At 30.0% G+C, this 14,230-nt stretch overlaps 1 protein-coding gene across 1 annotated transcript in view; it reads right to left on the bottom strand.

Annotated features, from left to right (window-relative positions):
- LOC121131733 (discoidin domain-containing receptor 2) overlaps positions 1-9,639 on the bottom strand; it is a 34,675-nt gene extending 25,036 nt beyond the window's left edge. Inside the window, exon 1 of the mRNA XM_040727091.2 lies at positions 9,335-9,639. The gene's annotated coding sequence lies outside the window, so the exon portion shown is untranslated. The remainder of the gene's footprint in view (positions 1-9,334) is intronic.
- Between the last annotated feature and the right edge of the window lie 4,591 nt (positions 9,640-14,230).

Raw genomic sequence — 14,230 nt, 5'->3', positions numbered from 1 at the left:
TTGCTATTATAAGATACTTCTCATTTGGTTTAAGAGGTCTACGTTATCGCTTTTTTTTTTGGTAAAATTCAAGGATCCGTCTTAAGACTACACCGAAGAATACTCATGATACATAGTTGATATTATGTACAATATTATAGTACGTTGTATAGAAAATTATGAATAATATAGCAACGTTAATTACAGGAAAATGTGATGTAGGTATGTGTACTTATGTATGTATATAAAAATAATTAAGAGATGACAATTATTACAATATATTTATTATACTCGTACCCCTACATAGCGAAGTATATAACATGATGTATTTTGCTTCTATTACATAGGATTCCGTATTTAAATATGATGACTGTTTGTACTTCCGTTCATTTGGCAGACTTTATTTAAAGTTCTTAAACATACGGGCAATTGTACGTATATGTGGTGAATTAACACACAACAGGGGTGTCCTCAGGATTATATTTGGGTGCTTGGTTTTTTGATTTTTTTGAAAAGCATTTAAAAAATCCATACCTATAAACAGAAAATTAAATTTTTAGGAAAAAAATTAATTTTTTTGTTCTAGTTCTCAATGTCCATTTTTTGCCCTTCTTTCAAAAAACTAATTAGCCCTTGGCTCTTCAGAGCTGAGGTATCCCATCCTAACAAGGTACTCATTCACACTTTCGAGACCTCGTTGATTGAGGAGCCCAGGTATCGGTTTTACCTAAAAGGTTAGCCCTCAACGGCATTAAGAAGGTGAAACTCCCATCACTAATAACTTTTGACGGACAGAAAGTCGTTTCTCTGGGGATTTCCTCATTCGACATCGTTTTGAACGGTAATATTTATCCTTGGGATTTTTGTGTTCTTGACTCCGGGAATAGACTTTTTAAGACGTAATCAACTTAAAATTGACGTCATGAGTGGCTCTCTGTTCAAACGACCGATCCGCTTTCACCTTAAGAAGCAAGCCCCTCCCGTGTTCATCCTTCAGCAGGAGTTTACTGAACAGTTCTACCTACTCTTCTCCGCTCTGGACTCCCATACTCCAGTTCGTCACTCCATGGAACATCTCATCGTGACTACAGGTGTACCGTGTTTTGCTAGTGCACGCATACCTTTTTATATTACCCATTACAAATTAACAGGACAGCTATACAGGATTTATATATATATACACGTATGCATGTACACGCACGATAAAATTAAGTTTTTTTTTCGTTCGAGCAATAGCCGAATCCAACAGCCTTATTACTATTAAATAACTAATATACATGTCTACTATAAACAAATATCTGTAATAAGCGTTGACGCCTTCATCAAGTTCGACTGTACACCTTAATAATGAGTAATTTTCATTAAAAAGTCATTAATTGCACCATTAATAGGGTAATTATCCACCCTCTGTATTACACATCCGGTTTGAGGACTTTGTTTATAAATTCATTAAGTGTCAGGTTTTATTTGGAACAAGGAATAGTTGAATATTAAAATTAAAAAATAGTAAACTTAAAAAAAAAAATCATATTTTTTTTTTTCCTTTCATGTTTTTAGTAGAAAAACGAGAATAATACATATATAAAATTAATACCAACAAGAATCAAAATTCGATTAATTTTTTCTTCTTAAATTTTCCAGTCCAGTCTATCGATCCTTGGATTTTTCCCTGAGAATGTCATGGTTTATTAAGCCAAATAATAATATACGATATGTTGTAAGAAGATAACATAATTTATTATGTAATCTGACAGAATAATTTAAAAAAGGAACATCAAACTCAAAACCGTCACGAAGGATCTATTATACTTTTTTTAGGACCGACAAGTGGGATTTAGCTACAACTGCAACGAATTTCAGAGTGGAAGGAGAAGATTATGTATTCACGTAACCTATCGGGCACCATTAATTTGTTGAAACTAAAAATTCATCGTCTTCCAGAAGCAAGCCTTATGTATCTTGTTTTAATTGCAAAAACACACAATTTTAAATGTAATAATATACACCCCTTTTCTACATAGAAGAAGTTCACATACCATCAACGCAAGCACAAAACCTTTTAAATAATGCACATCCCTTAATTTAATTGTATACTTTTTTTTGTTAAAATGCAATTGTATATATAATATGTAAGTTTATTAAACTTTGTTTCTTTTTTCTCTTCCTTTTTCTCTACATTCTCAATGCTCCAACTATTATTGTACGTATATGTATGTATGTAAACCATTCTGTTCATGTCCATCATTCTAGTGTTGTAATTCTGTTTTGTTAATTTTAGAACGGTCCAAAATCGTTATAATTTTTATAAAGGATCTCATTCGGTTTTACGTTTTCATATTTCTTGAAAAAAAAAAAAAAAGAAGAAGATTGATTTCATGATCTAAAACTTTGGTCATGAACAGTCTCGTTCTCATCAAAAACTTCGGTCAGAACATATATTTAAAGGTACTCTTAATGACTGCAACTTTGATTTTACATGAGCAAACAACATTGCTTACACAACATAATACCGGTCTCAACGTGAAGATGGCAGCACTCGTTAATAAAAGCTAGTCACATCAACCTAGCATTTGTTAACAGCTACTCAACAAAGTTTTAGACACATTGTATGAGCAATTGTTATGTAACAGTCTCTTAATAATTTAACCCTTAAATATATTCAAACAAAAGCAGACATATAAAGGCTTGTAGTATTAGAATTTGAGCCGTCTAAGTCAGTCCAACTCGGAGTAATTGAGCCAAAAACAAAAAGTATCTCGTGAACATTTTTTTTGCGGAGAAAAACGCCGAGTTTTATTTGGACAGGTTACAGAGATAACAGTATCGCTGGGAAAAGTATTTAAAGTTAAAAGGAAACTATGCTGAAAAATAAAATAAAAAATTGTGAAAAATGTCTTGTATCCTTGTTAGGTCAAAAACTTTTCAACCTATCCTTGGAATTTGGTTATTAGATGCCATTTTTTTAAACACAACGTTGATTGGTTAGATACATATTAGCTCTCGCTACACAGCGGAAAATTATCGATAATTCCATTGTCACGGCTTTAATATGGCCGTATGATTTTTTCATATGGGTTCTGGTTGGAGTGCCCATGGAATGTCACATCATTAATACAGTGGTAAATACAAATACCTGAAAAAATTTGGTGGGCAGTCCCCCCCCCCTTGGCCTCACAGAGAACACGGACCTGTAAAGTGAAGAATAATTTACAGTCGGAAAAAATTGGCTAATTATAATAATTTCGATTTGAAATCAATAAAACTGATATACAGTTTGAGAACGATTAAATTTCGGTATATACTTGTAGTCTGAGACAGATAAGCATTCTCAACTGAAATATCGTTCTAAAAGGAATCACTTAAGTAAGACCAACCCGGAAAATAATTAATGTTGCACGAAATATCAACACTGCCATTTAAATATCTAACACAATGTGATGCAATGATGTTCATTGATGAAAATAAAATCATAATGTAGTTGCTACCTAAATAGTTTGTTTTTTCCCCCCCAAAGCTGTTATCATTAATATTTTATTCGTAAAGAGAGAATATGTATGCATAAAGTCATCACTAGTGTTTGAAAGAGGAAGTGTAACACTGAAGATTAGTTGTCGAGTTATAAGCGTAAGTCCCCTTGTTGGACTCAGATTATAATTGAGGATCGACATATGAGTAATTCCTGCCTATATCATTGATAGATACGGAGAGAGAAATTAGTGCGCATTATACGCAGTACTGTGATGTTTAAATCCTCCACCAAAATCCTGACATTCACGACATTTTTACCTCCATCAAGGTCAGGCAAAAAATAATCGACCAAAATTTTTTGTAATCCCCTCTTGTCTTTATTTATTTTGTTTTCTTAAGGGGAAAAATAGGCGGAGGTTTGTACTCTATCGTGTGCCCATCCTAGTCGTATATATATTTTTAGTCAATAACGATTTTGCTACCTGAACTGGTACGATAATATTGACATCATGACAACGCTAATACATACACATTGGCAAACCTAACCACAATATCTACTTATCTACTCATCATGCTTGAAATCCTTCATTCTTAAAGAGAGATTTCGACTTAAACAAAGCATCTATGTACAATGTAGGTATTGATAATCACAAAGCGTAAGGACTTATTATTATCTTGATGAAATGGTGGACTACTAATACCAAAAGAGTCCCGTCTCTATCTGTATAATAATAAATTGTATATTATATATCTAACAAGGCATGTAAGTCAATTATGATAGAATGTATTTAAAAATACTTTTATAGCTGGTTGAACGTACTTAAAAAGAGAATCAAATTAACAAAACAAAATAGGGGGCGTCCCTAGGTTCTAATGACATTCATCCCCACATGAGTAATGAGTAGAAAAAAGCACTACATATACATTATTATACGTTATACATGCAATAAGCAATATATAAGTAATAATAATGACTAATGAATCATAACCTCCTCTTAATAATAGAAGAGTATTAAATAGCTATCAATCCATGAAGGATCACATTTATAAAATTAATAGGTACAAATAATGTAGAAATCAGGATCCTACGTCACGTGGCTTCCTTTATTGTAAATCCCAACCTTTCCTTCTCAAAAAATAAACTAGAAGGAAAAGGCCCAAAATTAATTATTAATAGTTAGCCAATTCTTACCAACTATGAAATTATAATTTAATTATAGTGTTTTCACTTACGTCACAAATTGCATCGCAATTGAAGGCAGTTGATATTTTTACTTCATAAAATAGTGCAATTTTAAACTTTCAAAAAAGACGTAGTACCTGCATTGAATCCTACTTGATAACAATTAATAAACAAATTCAATTAATAGATATTGAATATCCCTATGAAATGGTTAAATTTGTTCAGTTATTCAGAAAAAAAATATCTTAATTTTTATTATTTTAAAGTAAATTTATTGTTTACACTATGGAAATATGATTGATTCTATAATAATGTAGAAACATATTTTTAATATATATTAGTGTTCCGGATTTATACAATAATAAAAATAGACAATAGTAGAATAGATTTTCGATAGATAGTAATACTCAATATCTTTTATTTGTTAGACCTATTTTGACATCCATATACACAGAAATAGTTAAATACTTTACTTAATATCAATGAAAAAAGAGTTTTGATTCTTATAAAACTTGGTTGTTTATGCCTCCCAAATGGACAATATCACATAAAAAACTTTGTTCAGAGGTTAACAAGAGCTAATTAAATGAATCAACGTTATTAAAAGCCCTGATTTGGTGAAAATAAGTAAAGCAAATCTACAGCTCACAACACAATACAGTCTAAATTTTGTATGTTGGTGAGGTACCAGCATGATACACAGTCAGTCTGACTTAAAATAATTGTCAATTCGGATGTATTTTTGATATATATTTGATTCACTTATAGAGAAACTATAAATTCTACCTATCTACGCCATTCTCGAATGATCCAAAAATCATATCGTTATCGAACATACACAATACCAGGGAGGGGGTAGACTGGAGGGCTTGAAGCCCCTCCCTCCCAAATTAAGGAATTTTTACTAAAAATATTTAAATCATTCGGGCAAATCATGCAACAGAGAAAAAATTTAATTTTTTGTTGATTGCTATGGATTTATCCAAAAAAAATAATTTTTTGTGATTAGCTGTGAATTTATGATTTTTTGTTCCAAGAAATTTAATATTTGAAATATAATTTTTGAAAAAAATTTCAAAAAAAAAAATTTGTTATGAGAAGTTATGGATTTTTGAAATTTTTACATTTGAAATTCAATTTTTGGAATGTTTTTTCAAAGAAACTTATTTTATGGATTTAATTTTTTTTATTAAAAAACCAAGCCCCCCCCCTATAAAAAAAACATATTTATTCAATCCTGCAGACTCCCTAGATCTATATATATATATATGTTTATAATAATATTTATATAGAGGATATATTAACAGCCTTCCCGGAAGTACTGTCAAAGATAATTGAATCAATCTATATAATATAGAGTGAGTTGAACCCAAATAACACTTACTGAAATCATCATCATCATATACATACAGGTCGTGTGTAAGTTAGGATTTTGTACAAGCTTCAAGTTATCCGTCTAGTTTTTTTATCACTATTATTGGAAAAAAGGCATTTTAATTATTAACTACCTATACTTACAACAAGGATGATGCTATCCAGGGCAAGATTACATTTTTTTGGGGTGGTGAATTTTTCGTTAAAAACCCCAAAAATTAAATTATTATATTAAAATATATTAAAAATTAAATTTATTTCAAAAATCCATAGCTGTTCCAAAAAAAAAAAAAAAAATTGGAAAATTATTTCAAATAATAAATTTGTATGATTTTTTTTTTTCAAAAATCCATAGATATTTTCAAAAAAAAAAATTGGAAAACAATTTCATACCCTTAAACATTTTTGAAAATGATTTCAAATACTAAATTTTTGGAAAAAAAATTCCAATAGGATAATAAATCTTATTTTTATATCATTTACTAATGTATTTACCCTTGAATGTTTTAATGTGCCATATGTATAAGATAAGTCAAAAATAACACTTAATATTATATTGAACATCCTACAAAATCCCAATCATTTCATTAAATTTATCTCTTAAGTAATTATAAATCTTCATTCGATATGTTTTATCTCACTTTTTAGTCGCAATTTGTACATTATTACAATTTCATTCACATTCCATTTCCATCTATTCATATAACTTATTATTCATGAGTTAAAACTGTGAATCACTTAAATATACCAGAGAATACCTATCAATTAGTAATTTTACTAATATAAGAAAAGTTAAAAATTATCTATATATTGAAAAAAACAAATATATATATAGTTTTTGTCAAGGAAATTGAAAATTGAGGAAGACTTCATGGACTACGGGACAGTGAGAGGAAGATAAATAAAACAATAATTACTTTTCGTAATATAACAGTGTATATAATTTCGTCAGCTATGACTAAGCGAAAGGTTTTTTAAATTTGTCGAACTAGTGTTGGATCGGTCTAAAAAAACCATAAAGATTGCACTCTTATTCGTCCATTTCTAATAAAATTTGTCAGTCCTATGACCGGACCTTATCGGTCTTTTATGGTAACTACAGCAGCTGAAATAACGAGGTTAGTAACAACATCATTTCAGTGAGGGAAGTTTCATCATAACCTCTTTTAAAGAGACAAGTTACATGAAGTTTGAAAAAGAAGGTGTATGGCTAGAACTTATAAGTATATTTACATAGCTACCGAGTGCTTCATTAAAATCTGAGCTCTAAGAATTTCAAACTTCTTCGAGATATGATTGATTAATTAACAATAATTAAAATTAAATATATATTTGTGTATCAGCTCTCTTAACCATTAGTGTAGCCGCCTTTAGCGGCAATGATGGCTTCTAGGCGACAGGAGATAGCCTGGGAACCACTGCAGATATAATCTTCTGTCATAACGTCCCAATGCTGGCTGATAGTAGCTTTGAAGGCCTCGGTGTTTGGTAGAAATTAAAAATAACTGTAGGACGGATTAATCGGTTCTTAGAACTGTTGAATGGTAAAAAAATATCAGACTGATAAAAAAAAAAGACTTAAATGGGGAGACTGATTAGACAATCAGTACCAGAATAGATCCAAGACTAAAAAACCAAATATTTGTATTGATGAAAATCCTGTGTACAATGGGCATGTTGAAAAAAAAGAAACCAAAAATCAACATGGTAACCCTGCCAATTGGAAGAATGTTTTGGAGGAGAGAAAGAATAATGCTCATGACGTTTCACTAGATCAGATACAATATGCTGTGAAAAGGGAGGAAAGAGAAAAATATGCTTATGAGGAGAGCAGCTTCGCTTTCATGAAGTTTCATTAGATCAACTACAAGCACCAGTGATGAGGGAATAAACATTTGTCAGAATTACTCCGATGTCGATCCCCAATTATACTCTGAGTCCAACAAGGACTTACAATCATAACTCCGCAACAAATCCTCAGGGTTACGCTCCGTCTTTTATGAGCACACACGAATGTTCACTACTCAGGAATTAAATAAAAATGACAATTGCTAAGGAAAAGAAAATTCATTCTCCAGATTACCAATTACATATAAACGGGCTGGCTAAAGAAATCACTAGATATTTTCTTCATTTGAAATAAAGGCGAGCCTAATGTGACGAAACAAGGCAAAATAAACACTCTAATATATACATAGTCCATAAGTGTAATTAAAGACATTGAAGAAGACTGGGCCAGAATTATTCCACACGAGTAGGTACATAATATTATCTACAAAGATGTCCCTCGTGAAGGAGAGTTGACATTATGTCTCAATTTTATTTTCTTTATGGTTAAAACAAGCAAGCAGATGACGATGCAGCCTATTAGCATAATTCAGTGGGGAAAGGGGGGAGGAGGATATTGAATTTCTTCTACGACTGTATATTGTATATAATACCTAAATGTATAAAATATCTCCTTCTGTCCATATATTATAATATGTATTAGGTAATTTACCGCATACAATATAGCTAGACTCTTATAAGGGAGATTTTTCAAGGAATTGATTCCTTAAAAGGTCTTAAATATAATTTAATACTATGATTTATGATTTCATTGGTTGTTTTAATCATGAAGAGCCCAATTACGTACTTATGTACATACATACACATATATAATCTGTTCTTCTCCTCTATTTAGTATCTATTTATTTTTGGATCATTAGTAACCTTACTATAGTAAGTAGGTATCTACAACATTAACATAAAAGACTACTCAACATAGTTATATTCTATAATATGAACATACACACCCATTCACTGAATCCTTTTTTGTAAATATTAAATTATTATTTGTAGGTCTTTTGTTCATAGTTACCTACATAATATTATAAATATTAAAGTCAGAAGATGGACAGAAAACACATGTTCAATATTTTATTTCAGTAACTATATACCTATATAGAATATACATATTTTAATATTATATATATATTTTTTTTAAATATCAATAGCTCTGTGTCTCTTATCAATCAATGACTTTCAACGACTATTGGCATTTTAATAAACTATAGATCGTACAAATTATTTATTAAAATGACCAAATATCATTCCCTTGCCTAATGAATCACATAATATGCCTTATTTATGTATTCAAATAAAAATCACAGCTCCTCCCAGTCCTATGGAATTCAAAATATTTACATTTATATATCCTTATCGATCCAGAAAAGGATTTGCAGAATGAGTATAGAATTTCATACGCACAAAATATGTAAATTAATCAATATTCGAAGTATCAAATTGAAACCGAATACCAGGCCCTAGTCAAATATTATTTGATCTTACCATTCATAAGGTAGAAAAAAATATGTATTATACAAATTCCATATGTCACACAATCACATTATTATTATTGTGTAGAGAATCAGAAGAAGGGAGGAAAAACCACAATCACAATAAATTCAAGTACAAAAATAAAATATAAAAAAGATCACTAAAATGATAGTTTCTTGATACTATATATTGTACATAATATCAGTATTACATAATGAAATGATGAGGAATTAATCCCACCTCCCACCCTCACAAATCTCTAACAGCAACTGACAAGTAAATACAACAACGACGCAGGCGCGCCTTCCACTGGAAACAAAAGGGGCACCCTTTATTATAGAATTTAGAAAATTATTTTTTCCTCCTTTGAGCTCACGCCAAAGGGAGGGAAAAAAGCTAGTAGCTGGGTAGAGAGAGAGAGAGAGGGAGATATTATCTTAGTTGTTATTATTGTTCTACACAGCAAGCTGGGTAGGGAAGAACGGAAGAAGAAGAAGAAGAGCTGAATGCCTCTTTTTCTTCTTCTTCTACTTTTCCTCCTATAAAATAAAAAAGAAAAGAAAAATACCAATGCGCTGCATGCTTTTAGCTGCTGATTCCAAATCTTCCCCCTTATTCCTTTCCTTTTTCATTTGTTTTCATTTAATTTGTAATACTACTACTGCTGAATACATATTAGTTAACATAATATTTAGAGATGTGAAAATTGTCTAAATCCTCCTGAGTGTAAATAAAAAAGAAAAGCATATATTGGCAACTTTGATAGATGACATATCTGTTGACAGAGATCAGTTATAAAAACTATTGTGTTCCTAACTCATTAATTCTCGAAATAGGGTGAAATAATTGTAAAGAGCACGGGGGATTATGACAATTATGATGTTTCATAATTATAATATATTAATATTTTTGTACAATTATTTATTACTTACAAATAGAGTTCTAAGTAGTTTGTGATTGCATAACGATGAGGTGTTGGATTGTGGCTTTGGAGTAGGGATCATAATATTCTATTAATTATATACTCGTATGACATTATATATCTAATATCTTCATTTATTTTATAGCTGGACTACATATTAGTTATTACTTACCTTTACGTTATATGTAGATAAATTTTTTTGATGTATAAATTATTATAGTTTAAAATATAAATATGTATTGTAATTCACTATTTTGAATAGATATTACATATTTTTATTAACATATATACTTAGTTATAATAATATTTAATTACAGTCAAATATAATGTATTTAAGCGGAAAATAAATACAATTATCCAATATATACAAAGGGTCCCTCCAGATTCATTATAATAATAGTATTCACAATTACTTAATTGACGTAGCCATCATCTTATCAATTCATCTTTATTTATCCGCCATACATACATATATTTACAACATTATACGCTCTAATATAACTATATCATACAATTATGTATTTTTTAAAGGAATTTGCAAATTTGACCTCTTAATATTGACAGGTTTATAGCGACTTCATACTCATATACTATACATTCCTTCATAACTTGACTTTGCTGCCTGCATAGAATTTGTATATAATTATTATTAGGGATGTTCCATTAATTATACGAGAAAAATAATGACAAAATTGAATACAATAAATTTTCAAATTATGTCGAACGATAACCGAGTCATTTTCAATCATCCTTTCGAAAATAAAACCGGAGCTCTTACTTTTTTTTTTTTTTATGTACTTTTTTACATGCAAAGAAAATGGATAATTTTGTTTTTTATAAATTCGAAATATTAAAATTCCATATCCAATAGAATAAATTAAGAAAGGCCAGTCTTTGAATATTCTTAATATGATTAACATATCTTTTGGTAAGTATTTAATTTCCCTTACCTTACAAAAACTATTTAAGCCGATCAGTCATCTTAATAAGAATCCTTGATCATTGCTAATGACTCAAACGTATCTCAATTTCCCGTACTTTCTTTTATCCATTAATATTAAGTATTATATTTTTAGTTGACGGTATTTATGTTAGTTTTTGCTAGGTAACGATAATTGAGTATTCATCCTTATATAATGAGTACTTGTGAAACTTGTATAAGTAAATTGTACAAGTTGCAATTCAAAACAAAAATATGTAAATAACAAATGCCAACAAAAGTTTAGTTTTTCGAAAATCTTCTAAATTGTACTAGAACTTTTTTTTTTTGTTTTTAAATAGTTTTTACAAAAAAGAAACTTATTTGATTGGTAAATAATTAGGATTATCATTCTAAAAGGCCTAGTTCAGCGTCAATATCCATTTGAATTAATTTTTTTACTGTCCAAAATTTCTGGAGGTGTAGTGTTGAAATTTTCAAAACTCCATGATAATTTTTTATATTGTATGTATAAAAAAGGGAAATAATAAATATAAAGAAGCAAAAATAGAGTTTTATATATTATTTCTTGCGGTAGTATCCACCAAGGCCCGGAGTAATTAGGCATAGGCCAAAAAACCAATACAAAAAATATATATATAAGATTACTCCCAAAAAAATCATCAGTGTTACTCACTGTTTTTATGAGGACACTCTGACGTAACCACTTAACACAATAATACTTATATTATTATAAATTCATAAGACTTGTTCTGTCCTCAAGAATGAAACAATAATAACAAGAGTTTGAGGGAAAAAAAAATATGTTGGGATGACTGATGACTCATTTTTAGTTTTTAAACATTCACTATTAAAAACAACAAAATTCATTTTAACATACCCGCATTTATATTTAATTCAAATCTTAACATATACTGTTAATGCATATGAATTATAATAATATACTTAAGAAACCAATAACAAAAACAAACAGAATTTCTGCTTTTTGTATACATGCACACGCCTGCAATGTTTCATTATTATTTCTCATATCAAAAATATTAATATGATTTACATCAGGGAACACTATATTCAGGGGACTCTCTATAAATCAGTGGCTCTTAACCTGTGGAGAATGGTGGAGTTGCCAAGTGGGGAATGACCGGTCGGACAGAACCACTACTTCAAAATTTCCCCCCATTTCAACCAATTTTGAAATCAGGACCATTTACAGACTATTTTAATAACTAAAACAAATAATATATGAGGTATTGTACGTCGTATTTAGGTAAAAGTGACAAAACTGTTGGGTTAGAAATATCAACAGCAGCTCCCTGCAAACTCACTCCTATCGCGTCTCTCCTGGGTGTAACAGGTGGGTAACAGATCTCTCAATATTAAGTTTTTGAGCATGGTTGAGATCAAAGTCAAATCACAAAACCGCCTGACTGACCTTGAATCTGATTTGCACTGAACGCTTTCAAAAGCGGAATCGACCATTGAGGCACTTGTCAAAGCAAACCAAATGCAAAAAATTCATTAACCGGTATTGCATTTTTTGAATGTTTTTTAAGTAGCAAATAAATTGAGAAAAAATATATTTTTTATATGTATGTTATTTCCATGTGATAACTGTTAATAAAAAATATAGTATCTGCAAACAAAAATCAAGGGCCGTGAAATCGCACATACAAACAGAGTGTATATTTACATACTAAACATTGCATGGGTTAAAATCAAATTGATCAAATACCGATGGTTTGGCGACAATTGGAGAGTTGGCTTACTAAAAACTGGGGAATTGTAGAAAAAAGGTTGAGAACTCCTGTAATTTAGTTAATAGCATCTCTTGGAAGAACACACTGTAATATTTCATTAATACGACTACATTACTATTTCCTAAATCAAAAAAATATATTTATGATATCCGTGTATACTATGGAATACTATATAAAATGACTCGTTTTCATATTTTCATACAAACGGAATGAGAAACTTCACTTTACTAATATATATTACATCCTCTAATGAAGACATAACGAAGGTTATGTTTTCCCCTTTGTTTGTTTGTTAGTCACCAGGATTATGGCTTAAGTAACCGATCGATGTTGATCAAACTTGGAACGAAGATTATATATAGTTAAACTAAAAAGCCATTAAATTTTGAAATGTCAAGGTAAAGGTAACACACAACTTAAAAAAATCATAATGGACCATAACTTTGGAACAAATTGTGATGCATAACTCAATTTGATTTTAAGCAGAAGTTTTTGGTACTATAACGAGTGCCCATTCTAGTTTAGTGTACCATCGGTCTTAAAAAGACTACAGAGTCCAATCAGTCTGTTCCTCAACTAATTACTATAGAAGGTACCAAATGGAAATGATCAATGAAGTAATCAAAATAAGACGTAATGATACGAGTAAATTGAAACTTGTACAATCTGTTTATAATAGTTGTAAGATGTATCAAATCGCAACTTATACACAATATAAATGGCATGTACAAGTTGAAACTTGTATAATGAAATGGTTGAGGTTGCAATCAAAAAATAAGATAAAAAATTTCATTACAAATTTACAGTCGATGTATGTCCCAATGGAGAACATTTTGACTTTTTAAATAAAAATTACTAAATAGTTATGAGCATATGGGATAAGCAATTGCAATTATGTGAAAGTATTAATATTCATGATATAGTCGGCCAAGTAGTTGGGCCATTGAGCATTAGCCTTTGTCCAATAAAAAATTATTCTAAAAATATAATGAAACAGAGGGCGTCCCAAAAAATATTTTGTTGTAAAAGCGGCATCATGAAATGCCATTTCTAAATAAAAGGTCATCAAGGAATGTCTTTTATAAAAAATGTATGTACAGATATTTGGCTAAGACTTAAATTCCCGCCTACAAAACTATATTTCCCTATCGCTTATGAGTAATGAGTATTACACTTAAATACGTAATAAATATGTAAATAATTTCAATATATAAAAATGAAATGATAGCATCAAGTAATAGTTTGTAATTAAAATGATCAATTATGTCATTAAATAAAGCGTTATGAGA

This window comes from Lepeophtheirus salmonis, chromosome 1, assembly GCF_016086655.4.
Source record: "Lepeophtheirus salmonis chromosome 1, UVic_Lsal_1.4, whole genome shotgun sequence".
NCBI classification, from domain to species: domain Eukaryota; kingdom Metazoa; phylum Arthropoda; class Copepoda; order Siphonostomatoida; family Caligidae; genus Lepeophtheirus; species Lepeophtheirus salmonis.
This window is presented reverse-complemented; position numbering and strand designations above follow the sequence as displayed.